Source organism: Miniopterus natalensis, chromosome 2 (assembly GCF_054644295.1).
Source record: "Miniopterus natalensis isolate mMinNat1 chromosome 2, mMinNat1.hap1, whole genome shotgun sequence".
NCBI lineage: Eukaryota > Metazoa > Chordata > Mammalia > Chiroptera > Miniopteridae > Miniopterus > Miniopterus natalensis.
This window is the reverse complement of record NC_142082.1, coordinates 84,141,524-84,154,283: the sequence shown is the minus strand read 5'-3', so window position 1 is coordinate 84,154,283 and position 12,760 is coordinate 84,141,524.

Sequence of the window (12,760 nt, the reverse complement as noted above, 5' to 3'; positions counted from 1 at the left end):
TTTTCTTTTACTTTCATAGCCTAGTTATTTTTGAAGACTGTTATCTTCTGTTTCTCCACACACATACACTAACTGAGAATTACTACAGTCTCTTCTCAACCTGAATTAGAGAAGAGATAGCTTTGACAATTAGGTAGGAACCATTGCATAGAATTTTGCAGAAATAAACATTTTTAGAAACCTCTCTGTAAGGTCATACTTGGAATAGTTTGAATTCAAATTTAAAGTCAATAATGACCATTAGCATGGTGATTAAGGAATATTATAATTTCATTTTATTTCTTTAGAAACTTATATTTTGGTTGAACTTCTTTCCTTAGTCAGACTTGGAAGAGACTCTGGAATTACAGATTATAATGCTTTTAAGTATTTTCTTTTTCATTTTTACATATTATTTAAACATGATCTATTAGGTAGCTAACATGAAAGGGATTAGAAAAATCTCTGTTTGAGATATAAATTCACCTACATGAGAGTCAGTCAGCCTTGCCCTGGTCTGGTAGATCAGTTGGATGGAGTGTTGTCCCATACACCAAAAGGTTGCAGGTTCAATTCCTGGTCAGTGCACATACCTAGGTTGCAGGTTCCATCCCTCGTCAGGGCACATGTAGGAGACAACTGATTGACGCGAAGTTTCTCTCCCACATTGATGTCTCTCTCTCTCTCTCTCTCTCTCTCTCTCTCTCTCTCAAAATCAATAAACATATCCTTGGGTAAGGATTAAAAAATAAAAGTCAGCCTTAAATTATTTGGACCAAAGTCAGTGTGCAATAGTTACATCTCTTATATCTGTCCCACTTTCTAGTGGTAATCTAGTGATTAAACTTATCTGTGCATTGCTTCTTAGACATTATTCTGTAATGTTTAAATCAGGGTAACCACTGAATATAATTTATTGAGTTTAAAACCAGCAGGTGTATTCTGAACAAAGTAAAGAGTAAATAGTAAAATGGCTTACATGTTTACCTAAGGGTTTATTTACTTGGGAATTTTATCTGCTGATGTGGTTTACTATGGGGTATTAGGAACAAATGGGTCCTTTTTGTTTCAGGAGCAGCAGGTGTTGAAACAGTTTTATGGTTTCTCTTGGACAGTAGTTAGTTGTTAATGTATTTATTGACATGATTGATCATCACATGCCCCAAGGGCCACAGCCTCTCAATAAAAAATTATCTGAAATTCTTTATGGTTTGCTAGTGCTGTTCAGTTCATCTGATGTGCATATTTGTCTATGTGGCAAAAGATACATGTCTGCACACATTTGTTCCAAAAAGCAATTGCATTTAAATCCAGCTCTATCATAAAACAAATTCCTAAGATGTGGTTATTCCTAGACTGTTTGTGTGAACATGGATTTATAATTACTATGGCTTTTATAGGTATTAAACATTTACCACTTTCTGGGGGATCTCACCAAATGAGGCAAGTGACTTTTAAACATACTTCAAAGGAATTTACTACAATCTATCCATCAGATACTTTTAATTTTTCTAGAGGAGTTCCTAAATCTCTACTTTGGATGATTTGCCTGCCCATAGCCATCTATACAACAGAAAGAAAGGGCTAAGCATTCACCATAGTGCTAGAAATGTGTATTTCTATATATTGATTAAGCACTGAACAAATATTTATTGAATAAAATATCCAGACAAATAACCGATTGATTAGAGACATTAAATCAAATTATACTGTCATCAGTGAATGACATTATAACATAATAATAGAATATTTCTAAGATCCAACATGTGACACAAGAGAATAATAAAGGAACTGCTACTAACTTGATGATAATTATTTTTACTCCACTAAAGTCATCATGAGATTATAGTCCACTCAAGAAACATAAAGAAGGAAGGCTGTACTTTGGAGCAGAATGTGCGTAAAAATAATTATCATCAAGTTAGTAGCAGTTCCTTTATTATTCTCTTGTATCACAAGTTGGATTTAGAAATATTCTTTTTTAAAAAAAAAAACACATATCTTTATTGATTTCAGAGAGAGGAAAAAAGGGGGAGAGAGATAGAAACATCAATGATGAGAGAGTGATTGATCCGCTGCCTAACCCGCAACCCAGGCATGTGCCCTGACAGGGAATCATCGACCGCTATCGCCTGGATCCTAGGTCGATGCTCAACCGCTGAGCCACGCTCTGCTGGGCAGACATATTCTATCATTATGTTATATTTCTGGGGTCTAAAACTTTCTACCCAATTATTTGGATTTTCAAACAGAAGTGTTTGAAGTTGAGCTAGTGGAAGTGAAACTTATAAAGTTGCAATAGAATATGTGCATTTGGTGATTTGTGTGTGTGTCTTTCTTTTTAGTTGTGGAAAAATATACATATCATAAAATTGATTAACTTAACCATTTCAAGCATATTGTTAAATGGCATGAGTACATTTGCGTTGTCATGCAACCATCACCAACTCCACCTCCAGAACTTGTCAGTTTGCAAAACTGGAATTTTGTACCCATGAAACACTAACTCCCCATTTTCTCCTTTCCCCAGTAATGAAAAATTTATGCTAAATTATTTCTGTATAGCCATAAGAAAAAATACATTCACAAGCACATTTATGAATACTTTAGAAATGACATATTTTAGAAAATACGTATTACATATTTATTCTTTGCCTCATCAATTTTCCTGTAAAATGAATTTCTCTACACTTTTGATTTTAAACTTTCATGTACTATTGAAATGGTTCCTTTAATGGTTTAAGCATTAGGGGTTCATTTTCAATTATCTCCAACATCTTTGAACTTTAGAAATATTTTCAAATATTTTTTAAGAACAGTGACTTTTATTGCTTTAATTTTAAACATAAAATTTTTTGGTTTTCTCATCGTGACTCTTAATATTAACATTTTTTATATCTCTATATACATATATAAGTTGACACTTGAACAACACAGGTTTGAACTATGTGGGTCCACTTATACACAGATATTTTTCAGTAAGAACCTGGAATGTTTTTGATTTGTGGTTGGGCAACCCCAGGTGTGGAGGGCCAACTGTATGCATTGATCCATGGCCATTTTATACAGGGTACTTGAGCATCTCTTCATGTTGGTATTTGTGGGGTTCCTGGAACCACTCCAGTGTTCACAGTTAAATTTGGGGGGGAATCAAAATATATATGGAGATTTTTAGCAGTGTGAGGGTCAGTGCCCCCAATCCCTGCATTGTTCAAGGGTCAATTTATATCAAATTCAAGCTCTGTGTAATGCAATGTTCTATATTTAGAACTAAATAATACTCAACCATACTTTTAAAAAAATTACCTTTACTGTTGAAACAATTACAGATTTCCCCTTTTTCCTCCCATTGACCCCCTTCACCCTGAATCCCCTCACCCAGGACTTCTCTGCATTTTTTGCCTGTGTCCATGGATTATGCATATATGCATATCAGTTCTTTGATTAATCTCTTCCCACCTCCCATCTTCTTCACTTCCATCTGAGATTCATCAGCCTGTTCCATGCTTCCATGTCCCTGGATCTATTTTGTTCGTCAGTTTATTTTGCTCATTAGATTCCAATATAAGTGAGAGCATGTGATACTTGTCTTTTCCTGACTGGCTTATTTCACTTAGCACAATACTCTCAAGTCCCTCCATGCTGTATCAAAGGGTAAGAGATTCTTGCTATTACAGCTGTATTTTATACCATTGTGTATATGTCCCACAGCTTTTTTATCCAGTCATCTACTGAAGGGCACATAGGCTGTTTTTAGATCTTAGCTATTGTAACTAGTGCTACTATGAACATATTCTCTCTGATTGGTATTTGCGGATTCTTAGGCTATATTCCTTGAAGTGGGATCACTGGGTCAAATAGCAGTTTCTTACTTAATTTTTGAAGGAAACTCCATACTGTTTCCCATAATGGCCACACCAGTCTGCATTCCCACTATCAGTGTACTAAGGTTCCCTTTTCTTCACATCCTCACAAGTACTTGTCAACTGTTGATTTGTCTATCAACAAATCAGGTGTGAGGTAATACCTCATTGTCTTTTTAATTCGAATATCTCACCCAGACGGGCGTGGCTCAGCAGTTGAGCATCGACCTAGGATTCAGGCTATTGGGGTTTGATTCCAGGTCAGGGCACATACCCAGGGTTGGGGGCTTGATCAATGACTCTCTCATCATTGATGTTTCTATCTCTCTCTCTCTCTCTCCTTTCCTCTCTCTGAAATCAATAAAGATATTTTTAAAAATTGCATCTCTCTGATGATTAGTGACTTTCAAATTTTTTTCATATGTCTCTTGGCCATCTGTATGTCTACTTTGGAGAAATATCTATTTAGTTCCTTAGTCCATTTTTTGTTCAAATGTTTGTCTCCCTTTTGTTAAGTTGTATGAGTTCTTTATATATTTTGGAAATTAATCCTGTATCAGATGTATCATTGGCAAATATGTTTTCCCACACAGCGGGCTTTCTTTTCATCTTGTTGATGGTTTATTTTGCTGTGCAGAAGCTTTTTATTTTGATGTAGTCCCCTTTGTTTATTTTTCCTTTGTTCTCCTTGCCCTAGAAGTATTGGCAAACAAATTACTATAAGAGATGTCTGAGCTTGTGCTGTCTATGGTTTCTTCTAGGATTTTTATGGTTTCATTACCTACATTTAAGTATTTTATCCATTTTGAGTTTATTCTTGTGAATGGTGTAAGTTGGTCTAGATTCATTTTTTTGCATGTACCTGTCCAGTTTTTCCAACACCATTTACTGAAGAGACTGTCTTTACTCGATTGCATGCTCTTGCCTCCTTTGTCAAAAATTAATTTGGTGTAATGACTTGGGTCAATTTCTAGATTGTTTGTTGTCTTCCATTAATCTGTATACCTGTTCTTGTACCAGTACCAGGCTATTTTGATTACAGTGGCTTTGCAGTATAACTGGATATCTGGTATTGTGATCCCTCCACCTTTGATCCTCTTTCTCATGAGTGCTGAGGCTGCTGGTGGTTATGTTTGGTTTTATATACATTTTTGGAGTAAGATTGCTTTGGGTAGTCTGGAAATTTTAATAATGTTAATTCTTCCAATCTATGAACATGGTATATTCTTCCATTTGTTTGTATCCTCCTCTATATGTTTATTCAACTTCCTGTAATTTTCCAAGTACGGTTCTTTTAACTCCTTTGTTAACTTTATTCTAAATACCTTATTTTTGTTGTTGGGTAAATGGGGTTGATTTTTTTAGGTTCCCTTTTTGTAAGTTCACTATTGATGTACAAATATGCCATCAATTTCTGGGTGTTAATTTTGTATCCTGCTATATTGCCAAAGTCACTTATTAAATCCAGTAGTTTCTTTGTGGATTTTCTAAATACAATATCATGTCATTTGGGAATAATGACAGTTTCACTTCCTCCTTTCCAATTTGGATACCCTTTATTGTTTCTTCTTGTCTGATTGCTGTGGCTAAGACTTCCAGTACTATGTTGAATAATAGTGGTGAAAGCGGACATCCCTGCCTTGTTCCTCTTATTCGGAGAAATGGTTTTAGTTTTTGCCAATTGGTATGATGTTGGCTGTAGGTTTGTCATATATGGCCTTTATTATGTTGAGGTATGATCTCTCTATTCCCACTTTGCTGAGAATTTTTATCAAAAATGGGTGTTGCATTTTGTCCAATGCTTTTTCTGTGTCTATTGATATGATCATGTGATTTTTGTCTTTCAGTTGGTTTAAGTTATGTATCACATTTATCAATTTGTGAATATTGTGCCTGCCTACCATCCCTGGGATAAATCCCATTTGGTCATGTTGAATAATCTCTTTAACATATCACTAGATCCAATTTGCTATTATTTTGTTGAGTATTTTGGAATCTATACTGATCAGAAATGTTGGCCTGTAATTTCTTCCTTTGTAGTGTCTTTATCTTGTTTTGGAATTAGTATAATGCTGACCTCCTAAAAAGAGCTTGGAAGTGTTCCTTCCTCCTTGACTTTTTGGAATACTTTGAGGAGGATAGGTACTAGTTCTTTGAATGTTTGCTAAAACTCTCTTGTGAAACAATGAGGTCCAAGACTTTTGCTTGCTGGGAGTTTTTTATTACTGCTTCAATATCATTAGTTGTTATTGATCTATTCAGGTTTTCTGATTCTTCCCAATACAGTTTTTAATGATTGTGTATTTCTAGGAATTTGTCCATTTTACCCAGGTTGTCCTACTCTTTGACATATAGCTGTTTGTAATATTTTTTACAGTCCTTTGTATTTCTGTGGTGTCAGTTGTTATTTCACTTCTTTCACTTCTGAGTTTATTTATTTGGGCTGTCCCTTTTTGTTTCTTGATGAGTCTGGCTAGTCATTCATCAGTCTTGTTTGTTTTCAAAGAACCAGCTCTTGGTTTCATTGATCTTTTCTATTGTGTTTTTTTGTTGTTGTTGTTGTTTTTTAGTCTCATTGTAATTATTTTCTGCTCTGATCTTTATTACTTCCTTCCTTCTACTTACTTTAGGTTTTTTGGGTTGTTTACTTTCTAATTCTTTTAGTTGTAGTGTTAGTTTATTAGAGATCTTTCTTATTTCTTGAGGTGGGCCTGTAGTGCTATGAACTTCCCTCTCAGGACTGCTTTTGCTGTGTCCCATAGATTTGGGGTTTTTGTGTGTTCATTTTCAATATTTTGTTTCCAGGAAGTTTTTAATTTCTTCCTTGATCTCACTGGTAACCAATTCATTGTTTAATAACATGTCATTTAGCCTCACATTTTTTAATGTCTCTGAGTGTTTTTGCTGTTGTTGATTTCTACTATCATGCCATTGTGATCTAAAAATATGCTTGATATGATTTCAGACTTCTTGATCTTGTAGAGACTTGTTTTTTGTCCTAACATGTGGTCTATCTTTGAGAATGCTCCATGTGCACTTGAGAAGACAATATTTTGTTGATTTCAGGTAAAATGTCTTATAAATGTCAATTAAATCCATCAGATCTCATGTGTCATTTAGGGTCACTGTTTCCTTGTTGATAGTTTGTCTGGAAGATATATCAAGTGAAGTCAGTGGGGTGTTAAAATCCCTTACTATGACTATATTGCTGTCAAATTCTCCCTTAAAATCCTCCAATAGTTTTTTTATATATTTAGGTTCTCCTCTATTGGGTGCATATATGTTTACCAGTGTTTTATCCTTTGTGGGATCAATCCTTTTAGTATTATGTAATGACCTTCTATGTCTCTTGTTATGGTCTTTGCTTTGAAATCTATTTTGTCAGATATAAGTATTGCTATTCCTGCTTTTTTTTCTTTTTCATTTGCATGCAAAATTTTTTCCATCCCTTAACTTTCATCCTGTGTGAGTCTTTGGTTCTGAAGTGGGTCTCTTGTAGACAGCATATAGATGGGTAATGTTTTCTTACCTATTCAGCTATCCTATGTCCTTTGATTGGAGAATTTAATCCATTTACATTTAGTGTTATTATTGATAGGTATTTATTTATTGCCATTTTATTCTTTTTACCAGTGGTGGAGAGCCTTTTTTCTGCCAAGGGCCAATTGGATATTTATAGCATCATTCCTGGGCTATACAAAATTATCAATTTAAGGCCAGCTGTTGAGCATTGATCTAGGATCCAGGAGATCTCAGTTCAATTCCCAGTCAGGGCACAGGCTAGATCCTCAGTCAGGGGCACGCAGGAGGCAGCTAATCAATGACGACTCTCACCATTGTTGTTTTGACTCTCTCTCTCCCTCTACCTTCCTCTCTCTGAAATTAATAAAGATATATTTTTTTAAAAAAATTATCAACTTAAAAATTAGTTATGAAAAAATCTCCCAGATTTATTGTACTTTGAGTCCCTCCTGCAGTTGCCTTGGCAGGGCCAGACATTCTCCACCTCTGCTTTAAGCAAATATCTCTCTCTCTATTTCTCCTTCTTATTACATCAGTCCCTTTAACATTTCTTGCAATACTATTTGGTGGTAATAAACTCCTTTAGCCTTTTGGTTTTTGTCTGGGAAGCTCTTTATTTAACCATCTATTTTGAAGGATAGCCTTGCTGGATAGAATAGTCCTGGTTTAAGATGCTTGCTTTACATTACCTTGAATACATCATGCAATTCCTTTCTGGCCTGTAAAGTTTCTGTTGAGAAATCAGCTGACAGCCTTATGAGATCTCCTTTGTAGGTAATAGATTGTTTTTCTCTTGCTCCTTTAAGCATCTCTCTTTATCTTTAATTTTGGCACTTTAATTATGATGTGTCTTGGTATGGGCCTCTTTGGGTTCATCTTGTTTGATATTCTCTTTGCTTCCTGAACTTGTGTGACTTTTACTTTCACCATGTTAGGAAAGTATTATGCCATTATTTCTTCAAATATGTTGTTTATCCCTTGCTCACTCTATTCTCTTCTGCATACTCCTATGATACAGATATTGTTATGTTTCATGTTTTCCCACAGCTCCCTTAAACTGTCTTCCTGTTTTTTGGTTTTTTTTCTTTTTAGCTCTGATTGAGTGATTTTTTTTTTTAACCCTGTCTTCTAATTCAGTCATCTGTTCCCCAAATTCCTCTAATCTGCTGTTACTTTTTCCCAGTGTATTCTTTATTTCTGCTGTAATTTTTCATTTTGACTGGTTATTTTTCATATTCCTATATCTTCTTCATGATGTTGAGCATCTTTAAATCATCACTCTGAACTCTATATCTGATAAATTGTTTATCTCCATTTAATTTAGCTCTTCTTCTTGAGAATTCTATTGTTCTTTTATTTCGGGCTTGTTTTTTGTCTCCCAGTTTTGACTGCCTCTTTGGATTGGTTTCTATGTATTAGGTAGATTTGCTACAACTCCCAGTCTTTGTAGGGTGGTCTTATGTAGTTGGTAACCTGTGAGACCCAGTGGGGCAGTTTTCCTAATGAACAAACCTGGGTGTTCTAATAATGTTTCTTGTGTGCACTGTGTGAACCCCCCTGTTGTAAATGAGTCTTGATTGCTATCATCTCATTTGTATGTGGGCTTGCTACTCAAGCTTGCATAAAGTGAGGCTCAACCTCCAACACATCATGCAGGCTGCTGTGCTGGTGCTGTTCACACAAAGTGGAATTCACCTCAGCAGTATTTGGAGCCTACCAATATCTCCCTGTGGATATACTAATTGTGAAGCTTATTGAATTCTTCTCTGTTTTCTGAAGCTGGCCACTGGGTTTATTGGTTTTGGGTCTCTTCGGAGGGTCTTTGGTGCAGGTCAGTGTAAGACACTCTTTGTGACTGGCTCTGAGTATACTGTTTAGAGCCATCAATGATCCACAACTTGTGGCTCCCTCTGCTGAGGCTGACTGTGTGTGGAAAGGAACAAGCTGCAGACCAAGGCTTTTCCTAAGCCAGGGCTCAGAAACATGCCAGGCAAAGACTCAAAGCACCCAGGAATCAGCCTCTGCCTGTAGGTTGACTGTTAGTCTCAGTCATTTAATGAGCCTCAGGCTGTAGTCTTAAGCAGGGCATAAATTTCACAGGGTGGGGTGAGATGGATGGGGTTTACAATGGATGGGGTAATTTCTTCCCCTAAGGCTAATGCTGCATTGATTGGAATGGCCTGACTGAGAAAGATGACCTCTGCAGCATGGAGGAATGACCAAACACAAGGATTCTGGTGGCTGCCCTCTCAACTCTCTCCCCAGAGCCACCCCCTGCAGACTCTCCTTATGCAGCTCTAGTCCACTTTGCCCTCCCTCTGCTGGAACCCAAGGTGAGTGGCTCCAAATGATGTTCAATGTGATGGCCCTTTAAGGTTTCTAGCTGTCTCTCCCAGCTGGATCAAATCCCCAGTGCTTTTCATAGCTTGATATTATGTGGGCACCTTTCTCAGTTCTTGTGCTCTGGGCTGGGGAGCCCAGTTTGGGGTTTATACTCCAGATTTCTCAGAGGGAGCCCCCACAGCTGAGATATCCCTCCAGAACTTCAGATGCTGCCTGTGGGAGCCCAGTCAGCCCTCTCGTACCTCTACACTTCCTCCCAGTCTCAATGTGGGCTCCTCTTTATGCCCTTGGTTATAAGTGTCCTCTCTAGCCAGTCTTCAGTTGGTTATTCAGAATTTTTTTTCTATATTTTTATTGTAATTCCATTTTGGTCCTGGGAAAATGTCAATCCAGGTTCTACTTAATCTGTTGCCATCTTGGAATCTTCCCTCAGCCATACTTTTTTCAAATACTCTATTTTATTTAGGAATCCCTGGGTTGCATTGATTTACTTTGGAATAAAGTAATCTGATTTTCAGTTCTTCTGTCAAGGATTATTTATCATTATTATTAATGTCTGAGTAGCTCTGCTAGCATTCAATCTCAAAGAGTGGCTGAAGAAGCTTAGTTACTATATTTTGTTCCTTTTTAAGCCTTAAGGCTAAAATTTCTCTGCAGCAATTGCTCTTAGCTCACAAGCAAGAGTTTTTAAACAGCTAGACTTGAAGAATTCTACTGGGTCATTTCTATGTTTTATGAGTATTAAAACATTATGATGATATTTAGAAAATAATCTTAATATTTTATTATGTTTAGGTGACAAAACATTTTAGTTTTTAAATTTGTTCTACTTGCTATTCCAAGTCAAATAGTCATTAAATAAATTTGCTTCTGAACCATGTCAGAACCATATAAATATGATATACTTCTCCAGCTGGGTTGAGTTCTCTTTAGAGTAGTAAATAATCACCTACTTGATAGTATTTGGGAAATGTGGAGAGAGATTTTTCTTCCTCCATGTCACATGTCACAATGTTCTATCATTAGAGGTTCAGTACTTATTTGTTGTCAGATTATGCCTTTAAAATGTGAATATCCCTGGGAATGATGACTCTTCTCACTGTCAGTTACCAATTTTTTTGTGGATCTGCTTTCACCTAGGGTATAAACAGAGGCATAGAATTAGACAATAAAAGGAAAGAATAAAAAATCAGGTGGAGAGAGACTGTGCTATCAAGGATATAGCTTTAACCGCATTCAGCATTTTACTTTCTTCATTTTTGAATTTTATAGAGTTTTATCTACTTGATGTTTTAAGAAAAAGTTAGTAAAATGCAAGTCTCTGTCTTTTAGAATTTCCTTCAGAATAACCAGCGAATATTTATTGTTTGTCTCTTGTGTGACACACTTGCTGCTCAGCACATCGCATGAATGATTGTATTACTCTTCAAAGCATCCTTATTTGAGGCTCAGAGAAATTTAGGATCTTTTTTAATGTTGTACAGCTAGTACCTGTCTTTATGATTGCTACACATATAATATTAACCTCTAAATTTTATTCTTAGGAAAATGGAAAATGGGAAACCATTGAACTGTTTCAAGTAGAAAAATGACATGATCATACTGAGTGTGAATAGAATGGAAGGGAATAAGGCTAGAACCAGGTTAGAATTTAGGAATCTGTTACAATGATCTAAGTGATATGATTGTTGCCCAGGAAGTGGAAGTAGGAATGAAAAGAAGTGGATGGATTCAAGCAAAATTTGGTGGTAGACATTAACAGAATTTAGCTAGAATGACAGGAAAGATGAAGGATTTTCTTATTTGAGCAACCAATTGGATGGTTGTTTTAGTCTGTTTGAGCTGCTTTAACAAAAATACCATAGAATGGTGACTTAAACAACAAATATTTCTTACAGTTTGGAGGCTTGAAGTCCAACATCGAGGTACCAGCAGATTCCACCTCTGGAGATAGCCTGTTTCCTGGTTCACAGATGGCTATCTTCTTACTATATCCTCACATGGCAAAGAGTGAGAGCTCTGAGCTCCTCATCTTCTTATAAGGGCACCAATCCTACAATGGGAACCCTACTCCTATGACATCAGCCAAACCTAATTACCTCCCAAAGGCCCCACCTCCAAATACCATCACATTGAGGTTAGGCTTAAACATATGATTTTAGGGGGAATATAACATTCAGCCTATAGAAATGGTGATGCCATTCACTAAGATAAGAACATGGAAGGAGGACAAGTCTTGGGATGAGTGTGAGTGGGTGGGTAATGTTGAGCTTTATATATATATATGGAGTTTGAGGTTCTGTGAAATGTCTAAATGCAGATATCCAATAAACAGTTTCCTTATTGGCCTGGAGTTCAAGGAAAGAGATGTGGGCTAGAGATATAAATCTTTAGGGTATCAAATATGCATGGAAAGAGGATGAAATCACCCTGGGAAAAGTGCAAAGTCAGAAGAGAAGGAACTGCACCAAAACAAAGTAAAACAAAAGTAAATGAAATCAACATATAAGAAGGTCACAGGAAGATATGGATCCCACCAAGAAAATGAGAAGGAAAAGCTAGAGAGTAGAAAACACAGCAAGAACAGTGTGGGAAAACAAAAAAAGCCCAGAAAGACAAAGTTTCAGATGTTACTGAGAGATAAAGTGGAGGCTGGATTTAGCACTAAGGAGGTTGTTGGTGACATGAGGGAGGGGAGTAGAAATCAAAAACTACATTTTAGTCTCCTTCTGATTATTAAATGGACACAAGGTATAATATACATTTTTGCATAAGTCAGAGAAAAATAAACTTAATGAATCTTCCTTATGAGTGAGTATTCAAATTGCTTTTTAAATTTCAAATGGTTTGTGCATCCTAAAATAATTTATTTCATCATATTCTTTTCATTTTTGGAGGCCATTTGATGCTAATTTTACAATACAATTTTTCAAAGTTGATAAAATTATTCCAGAGGGAAGCAGTGTTATTTGGAGATATTAAGAGGGTTGTTTGTTGTTATTTTTTACAGGTACCCTCTGATAAGTGAAACAGGGAGAGAACAGGTAAATCTC